We start from the raw sequence: 12,264 nt of genomic DNA on the forward strand, positions 1-12,264 counted from the left end.
GTGTCTCTTAAGTGTCGGTCTGCAGTAGGCCGCTGCTGGCCGAGCGACGTGCAGTCGCCTTACATGAAGCCCCATGGGCAACGCCAGTGCCACTGTGGACAACAGCATACTGCAGCCAGAGAGAGGAGCCGAAAGGCGCATTTCGCAGTCGAGCCACGCAATCCAACAAACTGTGCACTAGGTCAAGATTGTGCAGACCGCAAACGTTTGGTGGCACGACGCTCGTCGTCGATCGTAAGGGCGAAACAGTCAAGAGATTTGGAAAACGGCAATGTGGACACCCCCAGCAGCAGCAGCAGCTGTGTGCCAAATCCGTTATCTGGTCGAGGGCTGCAAGATTCAGTATGATGAAGTGACAATTCGGGGATAGCTCACAAACGCGCAGCTGCCGCCTTCTTAGCTCAGTGGTAGAGCACTGGTCTCGTAAACCAGGGGTCGTGAGTTCGAACCTCACAGAAGGCATTCATTTTTTTAACCTTCCCGCAAGGAGCGGAGCTATCGCGAGCAGCATCTAACACATGGCAGTACACTGAATGGAAGGGATGTTCTACAACCTATAACAAGTATCCTACTGGCCTCAGAGGTTTTCTGATTGCATAGGGAGAACAGTGGTTTGTATGCATTTTGTAGTATAATGTCATGCTTGGCGATGTCATTCGTTTACGAGCGTCGCTACAGTGTGCATGCATTTTATCCATGTGAAGAGGCGTAAGCAGATGCTACCATTCTGCGAGATTCCTGCAGAAGGTATACGAACTGCGTTGATATGCACAGCACAAGTCAAGGCCTCCGTGGCGCAATCGGCTAGCGCGTTCGGCTGTTAACCGAAAGGTTGGTGGTTCGAGCCCACCCGGGGGCGAAATCGTTTTAACCGTCACCCAGGTGAGGACATACGTCAGCTTTGTTAGAGATACACAGCTAGTGTGACAACTTGGCTGTGTTGAGTGATGCCACAGAGCCTTATACACATTCAGCCAAGTGACACTGTAGGTAAAAACATGGCCCTACACAGACGTTCTACTGTTTTCCTATTTATTCGTCATGTGTGACACTGCAGTAGAGCGACGCCCACTACAAAAGACGTATTCTTTACATTCAATTTCAGCGTATACGTCGCGAGTGCCATATGACAGGGCCTGTCTCTCGATGTCGATTTCTATTTGGTGTCTCTTAAGTGTCGGTCTGCAGTAGGCCGCTGCTGGCCGAGCGACGTGCAGTCGCCTTACATGAAGCCCCATGGGCAACGCCAGTGCCACTGTGGACAACAGCATACTGCAGCCAGAGAGAGGAGCCGAAAGGCGCATTTCGCAGTCGAGCCACGCAATCCAACAAACTGTGCACTAGGTCAAGATTGTGCAGACCGCAAACGTTTGGTGGCACGACGCTCGTCGTCGATCGTAAGGGCGAAACAGTCAAGAGATTTGGAAAACGGCAATGTGGACACCCCCAGCAGCAGCAGCAGCTGTGTGCCAAATCCGTTATCTGGTCGAGGGCTGCAAGATTCAGTATGATGAAGTGACAATTCGGGGATAGCTCACAAACGCGCAGCTGCCGCCTTCTTAGCTCAGTGGTAGAGCACTGGTCTCGTAAACCAGGGGTCGTGAGTTCGAACCTCACAGAAGGCATTCATTTTTTTAACCTTCCCGCAAGGAGCGGAGCTATCGCGAGCAGCATCTAACACATGGCAGTACACTGAATGGAAGGGATGTTCTACAACCTATAACAAGTATCCTACTGGCCTCAGAGGTTTTCTGATTGCATAGGGAGAACAGTGGTTTGTATGCATTTTGTAGTATAATGTCATGCTTGGCGATGTCATTCGTTTACGAGCGTCGCTACAGTGTGCATGCATTTTATCCATGTGAAGAGGCGTAAGCAGATGCTACCATTCTGCGAGATTCCTGCAGAAGGTATACGAACTGCGTTGATATGCACAGCACAAGTCAAGGCCTCCGTGGCGCAATCGGCTAGCGCGTTCGGCTGTTAACCGAAAGGTTGGTGGTTCGAGCCCACCCGGGGGCGAAATCGTTTTAACCGTCACCCAGGTGAGGACATACGTCAGCTTTGTTAGAGATACACAGCTAGTGTGACAACTTGGCTGTGTTGAGTGATGCCACAGAGCCTTATACACATTCAGCCAAGTGACACTGTAGGTAAAAACATGGCCCTACACAGACGTTCTACTGTTTTCCTATTTATTCGTCATGTGTGACACTGCAGTAGAGCGACGCCCACTACAAAAGACGTATTCTTTACATTCAATTTCAGCGTATACGTCGCGAGTGCCATATGACAGGGCCTGTCTCTCGATGTCGATTTCTATTTGGTGTCTCTTAAGTGTCGGTCTGCAGTAGGCCGCTGCTGGCCGAGCGACGTGCAGTCGCCTTACATGAAGCCCCATGGGCAACGCCAGTGCCACTGTGGACAACAGCATACTGCAGCCAGAGAGAGGAGCCGAAAGGCGCATTTCGCAGTCGAGCCACGCAATCCAACAAACTGTGCACTAGGTCAAGATTGTGCAGACCGCAAACGTTTGGTGGCACGACGCTCGTCGTCGATCGTAAGGGCGAAACAGTCAAGAGATTTGGAAAACGGCAATGTGGACACCCCCAGCAGCAGCAGCAGCTGTGTGCCAAATCCGTTATCTGGTCGAGGGCTGCAAGATTCAGTATGATGAAGTGACAATTCGGGGATAGCTCACAAACGCGCAGCTGCCGCCTTCTTAGCTCAGTGGTAGAGCACTGGTCTCGTAAACCAGGGGTCGTGAGTTCGAACCTCACAGAAGGCATTCATTTTTTTAACCTTCCCGCAAGGAGCGGAGCTATCGCGAGCAGCATCTAACACATGGCAGTACACTGAATGGAAGGGATGTTCTACAACCTATAACAAGTATCCTACTGGCCTCAGAGGTTTTCTGATTGCATAGGGAGAACAGTGGTTTGTATGCATTTTGTAGTATAATGTCATGCTTGGCGATGTCATTCGTTTACGAGCGTCGCTACAGTGTGCATGCATTTTATCCATGTGAAGAGGCGTAAGCAGATGCTACCATTCTGCGAGATTCCTGCAGAAGGTATACGAACTGCGTTGATATGCACAGCACAAGTCAAGGCCTCCGTGGCGCAATCGGCTAGCGCGTTCGGCTGTTAACCGAAAGGTTGGTGGTTCGAGCCCACCCGGGGGCGAAATCGTTTTAACCGTCACCCAGGTGAGGACATACGTCAGCTTTGTTAGAGATACACAGCTAGTGTGACAACTTGGCTGTGTTGAGTGATGCCACAGAGCCTTATACACATTCAGCCAAGTGACACTGTAGGTAAAAACATGGCCCTACACAGACGTTCTACTGTTTTCCTATTTATTCGTCATGTGTGACACTGCAGTAGAGCGACGCCCACTACAAAAGACGTATTCTTTACATTCAATTTCAGCGTATACGTCGCGAGTGCCATATGACAGGGCCTGTCTCTCGATGTCGATTTCTATTTGGTGTCTCTTAAGTGTCGGTCTGCAGTAGGCCGCTGCTGGCCGAGCGACGTGCAGTCGCCTTACATGAAGCCCCATGGGCAACGCCAGTGCCACTGTGGACAACAGCATACTGCAGCCAGAGAGAGGAGCCGAAAGGCGCATTTCGCAGTCGAGCCACGCAATCCAACAAACTGTGCACTAGGTCAAGATTGTGCAGACCGCAAACGTTTGGTGGCACGACGCTCGTCGTCGATCGTAAGGGCGAAACAGTCAAGAGATTTGGAAAACGGCAATGTGGACACCCCCAGCAGCAGCAGCAGCTGTGTGCCAAATCCGTTATCTGGTCGAGGGCTGCAAGATTCAGTATGATGAAGTGACAATTCGGGGATAGCTCACAAACGCGCAGCTGCCGCCTTCTTAGCTCAGTGGTAGAGCACTGGTCTCGTAAACCAGGGGTCGTGAGTTCGAACCTCACAGAAGGCATTCATTTTTTTAACCTTCCCGCAAGGAGCGGAGCTATCGCGAGCAGCATCTAACACATGGCAGTACACTGAATGGAAGGGATGTTCTACAACCTATAACAAGTATCCTACTGGCCTCAGAGGTTTTCTGATTGCATAGGGAGAACAGTGGTTTGTATGCATTTTGTAGTATAATGTCATGCTTGGCGATGTCATTCGTTTACGAGCGTCGCTACAGTGTGCATGCATTTTATCCATGTGAAGAGGCGTAAGCAGATGCTACCATTCTGCGAGATTCCTGCAGAAGGTATACGAACTGCGTTGATATGCACAGCACAAGTCAAGGCCTCCGTGGCGCAATCGGCTAGCGCGTTCGGCTGTTAACCGAAAGGTTGGTGGTTCGAGCCCACCCGGGGGCGAAATCGTTTTAACCGTCACCCAGGTGAGGACATACGTCAGCTTTGTTAGAGATACACAGCTAGTGTGACAACTTGGCTGTGTTGAGTGATGCCACAGAGCCTTATACACATTCAGCCAAGTGACACTGTAGGTAAAAACATGGCCCTACACAGACGTTCTACTGTTTTCCTATTTATTCGTCATGTGTGACACTGCAGTAGAGCGACGCCCACTACAAAAGACGTATTCTTTACATTCAATTTCAGCGTATACGTCGCGAGTGCCATATGACAGGGCCTGTCTCTCGATGTCGATTTCTATTTGGTGTCTCTTAAGTGTCGGTCTGCAGTAGGCCGCTGCTGGCCGAGCGACGTGCAGTCGCCTTACATGAAGCCCCATGGGCAACGCCAGTGCCACTGTGGACAACAGCATACTGCAGCCAGAGAGAGGAGCCGAAAGGCGCATTTCGCAGTCGAGCCACGCAATCCAACAAACTGTGCACTAGGTCAAGATTGTGCAGACCGCAAACGTTTGGTGGCACGACGCTCGTCGTCGATCGTAAGGGCGAAACAGTCAAGAGATTTGGAAAACGGCAATGTGGACACCCCCAGCAGCAGCAGCAGCTGTGTGCCAAATCCGTTATCTGGTCGAGGGCTGCAAGATTCAGTATGATGAAGTGACAATTCGGGGATAGCTCACAAACGCGCAGCTGCCGCCTTCTTAGCTCAGTGGTAGAGCACTGGTCTCGTAAACCAGGGGTCGTGAGTTCGAACCTCACAGAAGGCATTCATTTTTTTAACCTTCCCGCAAGGAGCGGAGCTATCGCGAGCAGCATCTAACACATGGCAGTACACTGAATGGAAGGGATGTTCTACAACCTATAACAAGTATCCTACTGGCCTCAGAGGTTTTCTGATTGCATAGGGAGAACAGTGGTTTGTATGCATTTTGTAGTATAATGTCATGCTTGGCGATGTCATTCGTTTACGAGCGTCGCTACAGTGTGCATGCATTTTATCCATGTGAAGAGGCGTAAGCAGATGCTACCATTCTGCGAGATTCCTGCAGAAGGTATACGAACTGCGTTGATATGCACAGCACAAGTCAAGGCCTCCGTGGCGCAATCGGCTAGCGCGTTCGGCTGTTAACCGAAAGGTTGGTGGTTCGAGCCCACCCGGGGGCGAAATCGTTTTAACCGTCACCCAGGTGAGGACATACGTCAGCTTTGTTAGAGATACACAGCTAGTGTGACAACTTGGCTGTGTTGAGTGATGCCACAGAGCCTTATACACATTCAGCCAAGTGACACTGTAGGTAAAAACATGGCCCTACACAGACGTTCTACTGTTTTCCTATTTATTCGTCATGTGTGACACTGCAGTAGAGCGACGCCCACTACAAAAGACGTATTCTTTACATTCAATTTCAGCGTATACGTCGCGAGTGCCATATGACAGGGCCTGTCTCTCGATGTCGATTTCTATTTGGTGTCTCTTAAGTGTCGGTCTGCAGTAGGCCGCTGCTGGCCGAGCGACGTGCAGTCGCCTTACATGAAGCCCCATGGGCAACGCCAGTGCCACTGTGGACAACAGCATACTGCAGCCAGAGAGAGGAGCCGAAAGGCGCATTTCGCAGTCGAGCCACGCAATCCAACAAACTGTGCACTAGGTCAAGATTGTGCAGACCGCAAACGTTTGGTGGCACGACGCTCGTCGTCGATCGTAAGGGCGAAACAGTCAAGAGATTTGGAAAACGGCAATGTGGACACCCCCAGCAGCAGCAGCAGCTGTGTGCCAAATCCGTTATCTGGTCGAGGGCTGCAAGATTCAGTATGATGAAGTGACAATTCGGGGATAGCTCACAAACGCGCAGCTGCCGCCTTCTTAGCTCAGTGGTAGAGCACTGGTCTCGTAAACCAGGGGTCGTGAGTTCGAACCTCACAGAAGGCATTCATTTTTTTAACCTTCCCGCAAGGAGCGGAGCTATCGCGAGCAGCATCTAACACATGGCAGTACACTGAATGGAAGGGATGTTCTACAACCTATAACAAGTATCCTACTGGCCTCAGAGGTTTTCTGATTGCATAGGGAGAACAGTGGTTTGTATGCATTTTGTAGTATAATGTCATGCTTGGCGATGTCATTCGTTTACGAGCGTCGCTACAGTGTGCATGCATTTTATCCATGTGAAGAGGCGTAAGCAGATGCTACCATTCTGCGAGATTCCTGCAGAAGGTATACGAACTGCGTTGATATGCACAGCACAAGTCAAGGCCTCCGTGGCGCAATCGGCTAGCGCGTTCGGCTGTTAACCGAAAGGTTGGTGGTTCGAGCCCACCCGGGGGCGAAATCGTTTTAACCGTCACCCAGGTGAGGACATACGTCAGCTTTGTTAGAGATACACAGCTAGTGTGACAACTTGGCTGTGTTGAGTGATGCCACAGAGCCTTATACACATTCAGCCAAGTGACACTGTAGGTAAAAACATGGCCCTACACAGACGTTCTACTGTTTTCCTATTTATTCGTCATGTGTGACACTGCAGTAGAGCGACGCCCACTACAAAAGACGTATTCTTTACATTCAATTTCAGCGTATACGTCGCGAGTGCCATATGACAGGGCCTGTCTCTCGATGTCGATTTCTATTTGGTGTCTCTTAAGTGTCGGTCTGCAGTAGGCCGCTGCTGGCCGAGCGACGTGCAGTCGCCTTACATGAAGCCCCATGGGCAACGCCAGTGCCACTGTGGACAACAGCATACTGCAGCCAGAGAGAGGAGCCGAAAGGCGCATTTCGCAGTCGAGCCACGCAATCCAACAAACTGTGCACTAGGTCAAGATTGTGCAGACCGCAAACGTTTGGTGGCACGACGCTCGTCGTCGATCGTAAGGGCGAAACAGTCAAGAGATTTGGAAAACGGCAATGTGGACACCCCCAGCAGCAGCAGCAGCTGTGTGCCAAATCCGTTATCTGGTCGAGGGCTGCAAGATTCAGTATGATGAAGTGACAATTCGGGGATAGCTCACAAACGCGCAGCTGCCGCCTTCTTAGCTCAGTGGTAGAGCACTGGTCTCGTAAACCAGGGGTCGTGAGTTCGAACCTCACAGAAGGCATTCATTTTTTTAACCTTCCCGCAAGGAGCGGAGCTATCGCGAGCAGCATCTAACACATGGCAGTACACTGAATGGAAGGGATGTTCTACAACCTATAACAAGTATCCTACTGGCCTCAGAGGTTTTCTGATTGCATAGGGAGAACAGTGGTTTGTATGCATTTTGTAGTATAATGTCATGCTTGGCGATGTCATTCGTTTACGAGCGTCGCTACAGTGTGCATGCATTTTATCCATGTGAAGAGGCGTAAGCAGATGCTACCATTCTGCGAGATTCCTGCAGAAGGTATACGAACTGCGTTGATATGCACAGCACAAGTCAAGGCCTCCGTGGCGCAATCGGCTAGCGCGTTCGGCTGTTAACCGAAAGGTTGGTGGTTCGAGCCCACCCGGGGGCGAAATCGTTTTAACCGTCACCCAGGTGAGGACATACGTCAGCTTTGTTAGAGATACACAGCTAGTGTGACAACTTGGCTGTGTTGAGTGATGCCACAGAGCCTTATACACATTCAGCCAAGTGACACTGTAGGTAAAAACATGGCCCTACACAGACGTTCTACTGTTTTCCTATTTATTCGTCATGTGTGACACTGCAGTAGAGCGACGCCCACTACAAAAGACGTATTCTTTACATTCAATTTCAGCGTATACGTCGCGAGTGCCATATGACAGGGCCTGTCTCTCGATGTCGATTTCTATTTGGTGTCTCTTAAGTGTCGGTCTGCAGTAGGCCGCTGCTGGCCGAGCGACGTGCAGTCGCCTTACATGAAGCCCCATGGGCAACGCCAGTGCCACTGTGGACAACAGCATACTGCAGCCAGAGAGAGGAGCCGAAAGGCGCATTTCGCAGTCGAGCCACGCAATCCAACAAACTGTGCACTAGGTCAAGATTGTGCAGACCGCAAACGTTTGGTGGCACGACGCTCGTCGTCGATCGTAAGGGCGAAACAGTCAAGAGATTTGGAAAACGGCAATGTGGACACCCCCAGCAGCAGCAGCAGCTGTGTGCCAAATCCGTTATCTGGTCGAGGGCTGCAAGATTCAGTATGATGAAGTGACAATTCGGGGATAGCTCACAAACGCGCAGCTGCCGCCTTCTTAGCTCAGTGGTAGAGCACTGGTCTCGTAAACCAGGGGTCGTGAGTTCGAACCTCACAGAAGGCATTCATTTTTTTAACCTTCCCGCAAGGAGCGGAGCTATCGCGAGCAGCATCTAACACATGGCAGTACACTGAATGGAAGGGATGTTCTACAACCTATAACAAGTATCCTACTGGCCTCAGAGGTTTTCTGATTGCATAGGGAGAACAGTGGTTTGTATGCATTTTGTAGTATAATGTCATGCTTGGCGATGTCATTCGTTTACGAGCGTCGCTACAGTGTGCATGCATTTTATCCATGTGAAGAGGCGTAAGCAGATGCTACCATTCTGCGAGATTCCTGCAGAAGGTATACGAACTGCGTTGATATGCACAGCACAAGTCAAGGCCTCCGTGGCGCAATCGGCTAGCGCGTTCGGCTGTTAACCGAAAGGTTGGTGGTTCGAGCCCACCCGGGGGCGAAATCGTTTTAACCGTCACCCAGGTGAGGACATACGTCAGCTTTGTTAGAGATACACAGCTAGTGTGACAACTTGGCTGTGTTGAGTGATGCCACAGAGCCTTATACACATTCAGCCAAGTGACACTGTAGGTAAAAACATGGCCCTACACAGACGTTCTACTGTTTTCCTATTTATTCGTCATGTGTGACACTGCAGTAGAGCGACGCCCACTACAAAAGACGTATTCTTTACATTCAATTTCAGCGTATACGTCGCGAGTGCCATATGACAGGGCCTGTCTCTCGATGTCGATTTCTATTTGGTGTCTCTTAAGTGTCGGTCTGCAGTAGGCCGCTGCTGGCCGAGCGACGTGCAGTCGCCTTACATGAAGCCCCATGGGCAACGCCAGTGCCACTGTGGACAACAGCATACTGCAGCCAGAGAGAGGAGCCGAAAGGCGCATTTCGCAGTCGAGCCACGCAATCCAACAAACTGTGCACTAGGTCAAGATTGTGCAGACCGCAAACGTTTGGTGGCACGACGCTCGTCGTCGATCGTAAGGGCGAAACAGTCAAGAGATTTGGAAAACGGCAATGTGGACACCCCCAGCAGCAGCAGCAGCTGTGTGCCAAATCCGTTATCTGGTCGAGGGCTGCAAGATTCAGTATGATGAAGTGACAATTCGGGGATAGCTCACAAACGCGCAGCTGCCGCCTTCTTAGCTCAGTGGTAGAGCACTGGTCTCGTAAACCAGGGGTCGTGAGTTCGAACCTCACAGAAGGCATTCATTTTTTTAACCTTCCCGCAAGGAGCGGAGCTATCGCGAGCAGCATCTAACACATGGCAGTACACTGAATGGAAGGGATGTTCTACAACCTATAACAAGTATCCTACTGGCCTCAGAGGTTTTCTGATTGCATAGGGAGAACAGTGGTTTGTATGCATTTTGTAGTATAATGTCATGCTTGGCGATGTCATTCGTTTACGAGCGTCGCTACAGTGTGCATGCATTTTATCCATGTGAAGAGGCGTAAGCAGATGCTACCATTCTGCGAGATTCCTGCAGAAGGTATACGAACTGCGTTGATATGCACAGCACAAGTCAAGGCCTCCGTGGCGCAATCGGCTAGCGCGTTCGGCTGTTAACCGAAAGGTTGGTGGTTCGAGCCCACCCGGGGGCGAAATCGTTTTAACCGTCACCCAGGTGAGGACATACGTCAGCTTTGTTAGAGATACACAGCTAGTGTGACAACTTGGCTGTGTTGAGTGATGCCACAGAGCCTTATACACATTCAGCCAAGTGACACTGTAGGTAAAAACATGGCCCTACACAGACGTTCTACTGTTTTCCTATTTATTCGTCATGTGTGACACTGCAGTAGAGCGACGCCCACTACAAAAGACGTATTCTTTACATTCAATTTCAGCGTATACGTCGCGAGTGCCATATGACAGGGCCTGTCTCTCGATGTCGATTTCTATTTGGTGTCTCTTAAGTGTCGGTCTGCAGTAGGCCGCTGCTGGCCGAGCGACGTGCAGTCGCCTTACATGAAGCCCCATGGGCAACGCCAGTGCCACTGTGGACAACAGCATACTGCAGCCAGAGAGAGGAGCCGAAAGGCGCATTTCGCAGTCGAGCCACGCAATCCAACAAACTGTGCACTAGGTCAAGATTGTGCAGACCGCAAACGTTTGGTGGCACGACGCTCGTCGTCGATCGTAAGGGCGAAACAGTCAAGAGATTTGGAAAACGGCAATGTGGACACCCCCAGCAGCAGCAGCAGCTGTGTGCCAAATCCGTTATCTGGTCGAGGGCTGCAAGATTCAGTATGATGAAGTGACAATTCGGGGATAGCTCACAAACGCGCAGCTGCCGCCTTCTTAGCTCAGTGGTAGAGCACTGGTCTCGTAAACCAGGGGTCGTGAGTTCGAACCTCACAGAAGGCATTCATTTTTTTAACCTTCCCGCAAGGAGCGGAGCTATCGCGAGCAGCATCTAACACATGGCAGTACACTGAATGGAAGGGATGTTCTACAACCTATAACAAGTATCCTACTGGCCTCAGAGGTTTTCTGATTGCATAGGGAGAACAGTGGTTTGTATGCATTTTGTAGTATAATGTCATGCTTGGCGATGTCATTCGTTTACGAGCGTCGCTACAGTGTGCATGCATTTTATCCATGTGAAGAGGCGTAAGCAGATGCTACCATTCTGCGAGATTCCTGCAGAAGGTATACGAACTGCGTTGATATGCACAGCACAAGTCAAGGCCTCCGTGGCGCAATCGGCTAGCGCGTTCGGCTGTTAACCGAAAGGTTGGTGGTTCGAGCCCACCCGGGGGCGAAATCGTTTTAACCGTCACCCAGGTGAGGACATACGTCAGCTTTGTTAGAGATACACAGCTAGTGTGACAACTTGGCTGTGTTGAGTGATGCCACAGAGCCTTATACACATTCAGCCAAGTGACACTGTAGGTAAAAACATGGCCCTACACAGACGTTCTACTGTTTTCCTATTTATTCGTCATGTGTGACACTGCAGTAGAGCGACGCCCACTACAAAAGACGTATTCTTTACATTCAATTTCAGCGTATACGTCGCGAGTGCCATATGACAGGGCCTGTCTCTCGATGTCGATTTCTATTTGGTGTCTCTTAAGTGTCGGTCTGCAGTAGGCCGCTGCTGGCCGAGCGACGTGCAGTCGCCTTACATGAAGCCCCATGGGCAACGCCAGTGCCACTGTGGACAACAGCATACTGCAGCCAGAGAGAGGAGCCGAAAGGCGCATTTCGCAGTCGAGCCACGCAATCCAACAAACTGTGCACTAGGTCAAGATTGTGCAGACCGCAAACGTTTGGTGGCACGACGCTCGTCGTCGATCGTAAGGGCGAAACAGTCAAGAGATTTGGAAAACGGCAATGTGGACACCCCCAGCAGCAGCAGCAGCTGTGTGCCAAATCCGTTATCTGGTCGAGGGCTGCAAGATTCAGTATGATGAAGTGACAATTCGGGGATAGCTCACAAACGCGCAGCTGCCGCCTTCTTAGCTCAGTGGTAGAGCACTGGTCTCGTAAACCAGGGGTCGTGAGTTCGAACCTCACAGAAGGCATTCATTTTTTTAACCTTCCCGCAAGGAGCGGAGCTATCGCGAGCAGCATCTAACACATGGCAGTACACTGAATGGAAGGGATGTTCTACAACCTATAACAAGTATCCTACTGGCCTCAGAGGTTTTCTGATTGCATAGGGAGAACAGTGGTTTGTATGCATTTTGTAGTATA

General features: G+C 50.6%; 21 non-coding genes across 21 annotated transcripts; all 21 read left to right on the forward strand.

The window, feature by feature from the left end:
- The first annotated feature begins 390 nt into the window (after window positions 1–390).
- Window positions 391–462, forward strand: Trnat-cgu (transfer RNA threonine (anticodon CGU)). Its single transcript has one exon. It is a non-coding gene; the product is annotated as a tRNA-Thr (tRNA).
- A 323-nt stretch (window positions 463–785) lies between these two features.
- On the forward strand, window positions 786–859 carry Trnan-guu (transfer RNA asparagine (anticodon GUU)). Its single transcript has one exon. It is a non-coding gene; the product is annotated as a tRNA-Asn (tRNA).
- A 694-nt stretch (window positions 860–1,553) lies between these two features.
- Window positions 1,554–1,625, forward strand: Trnat-cgu (transfer RNA threonine (anticodon CGU)). The gene has a single exon. It is a non-coding gene; the product is annotated as a tRNA-Thr (tRNA).
- Window positions 1,626–1,948: 323 nt separating this feature from the next.
- Trnan-guu (transfer RNA asparagine (anticodon GUU)) lies at window positions 1,949–2,022 on the forward strand. The gene has a single exon. It is a non-coding gene; the product is annotated as a tRNA-Asn (tRNA).
- Window positions 2,023–2,716: 694 nt separating this feature from the next.
- Window positions 2,717–2,788, forward strand: Trnat-cgu (transfer RNA threonine (anticodon CGU)). The gene has a single exon. It is a non-coding gene; the product is annotated as a tRNA-Thr (tRNA).
- Window positions 2,789–3,111: 323 nt separating this feature from the next.
- Window positions 3,112–3,185, forward strand: Trnan-guu (transfer RNA asparagine (anticodon GUU)). The gene has a single exon. It is a non-coding gene; the product is annotated as a tRNA-Asn (tRNA).
- A 694-nt stretch (window positions 3,186–3,879) lies between these two features.
- On the forward strand, window positions 3,880–3,951 carry Trnat-cgu (transfer RNA threonine (anticodon CGU)). The gene has a single exon. It is a non-coding gene; the product is annotated as a tRNA-Thr (tRNA).
- A 323-nt stretch (window positions 3,952–4,274) lies between these two features.
- Window positions 4,275–4,348, forward strand: Trnan-guu (transfer RNA asparagine (anticodon GUU)). The gene has a single exon. It is a non-coding gene; the product is annotated as a tRNA-Asn (tRNA).
- Window positions 4,349–5,042: 694 nt separating this feature from the next.
- Trnat-cgu (transfer RNA threonine (anticodon CGU)) lies at window positions 5,043–5,114 on the forward strand. The gene has a single exon. It is a non-coding gene; the product is annotated as a tRNA-Thr (tRNA).
- A 323-nt stretch (window positions 5,115–5,437) lies between these two features.
- On the forward strand, window positions 5,438–5,511 carry Trnan-guu (transfer RNA asparagine (anticodon GUU)). Its single transcript has one exon. It is a non-coding gene; the product is annotated as a tRNA-Asn (tRNA).
- Window positions 5,512–6,205: 694 nt separating this feature from the next.
- Trnat-cgu (transfer RNA threonine (anticodon CGU)) lies at window positions 6,206–6,277 on the forward strand. The gene has a single exon. It is a non-coding gene; the product is annotated as a tRNA-Thr (tRNA).
- A 323-nt stretch (window positions 6,278–6,600) lies between these two features.
- On the forward strand, window positions 6,601–6,674 carry Trnan-guu (transfer RNA asparagine (anticodon GUU)). The gene has a single exon. It is a non-coding gene; the product is annotated as a tRNA-Asn (tRNA).
- A 694-nt stretch (window positions 6,675–7,368) lies between these two features.
- Trnat-cgu (transfer RNA threonine (anticodon CGU)) lies at window positions 7,369–7,440 on the forward strand. Its single transcript has one exon. It is a non-coding gene; the product is annotated as a tRNA-Thr (tRNA).
- Window positions 7,441–7,763: 323 nt separating this feature from the next.
- On the forward strand, window positions 7,764–7,837 carry Trnan-guu (transfer RNA asparagine (anticodon GUU)). Its single transcript has one exon. It is a non-coding gene; the product is annotated as a tRNA-Asn (tRNA).
- Window positions 7,838–8,531: 694 nt separating this feature from the next.
- On the forward strand, window positions 8,532–8,603 carry Trnat-cgu (transfer RNA threonine (anticodon CGU)). Its single transcript has one exon. It is a non-coding gene; the product is annotated as a tRNA-Thr (tRNA).
- A 323-nt stretch (window positions 8,604–8,926) lies between these two features.
- Window positions 8,927–9,000, forward strand: Trnan-guu (transfer RNA asparagine (anticodon GUU)). The gene has a single exon. It is a non-coding gene; the product is annotated as a tRNA-Asn (tRNA).
- A 694-nt stretch (window positions 9,001–9,694) lies between these two features.
- Window positions 9,695–9,766, forward strand: Trnat-cgu (transfer RNA threonine (anticodon CGU)). The gene has a single exon. It is a non-coding gene; the product is annotated as a tRNA-Thr (tRNA).
- Window positions 9,767–10,089: 323 nt separating this feature from the next.
- Window positions 10,090–10,163, forward strand: Trnan-guu (transfer RNA asparagine (anticodon GUU)). Its single transcript has one exon. It is a non-coding gene; the product is annotated as a tRNA-Asn (tRNA).
- Window positions 10,164–10,857: 694 nt separating this feature from the next.
- Window positions 10,858–10,929, forward strand: Trnat-cgu (transfer RNA threonine (anticodon CGU)). Its single transcript has one exon. It is a non-coding gene; the product is annotated as a tRNA-Thr (tRNA).
- A 323-nt stretch (window positions 10,930–11,252) lies between these two features.
- On the forward strand, window positions 11,253–11,326 carry Trnan-guu (transfer RNA asparagine (anticodon GUU)). The gene has a single exon. It is a non-coding gene; the product is annotated as a tRNA-Asn (tRNA).
- Window positions 11,327–12,020: 694 nt separating this feature from the next.
- On the forward strand, window positions 12,021–12,092 carry Trnat-cgu (transfer RNA threonine (anticodon CGU)). Its single transcript has one exon. It is a non-coding gene; the product is annotated as a tRNA-Thr (tRNA).
- Window positions 12,093–12,264: the final 172 nt, after the last annotated feature.

The sequence above is a fragment of the Schistocerca cancellata genome, chromosome 6 (assembly GCF_023864275.1).
Source record: "Schistocerca cancellata isolate TAMUIC-IGC-003103 chromosome 6, iqSchCanc2.1, whole genome shotgun sequence".
NCBI lineage: Eukaryota > Metazoa > Arthropoda > Insecta > Orthoptera > Acrididae > Schistocerca > Schistocerca cancellata.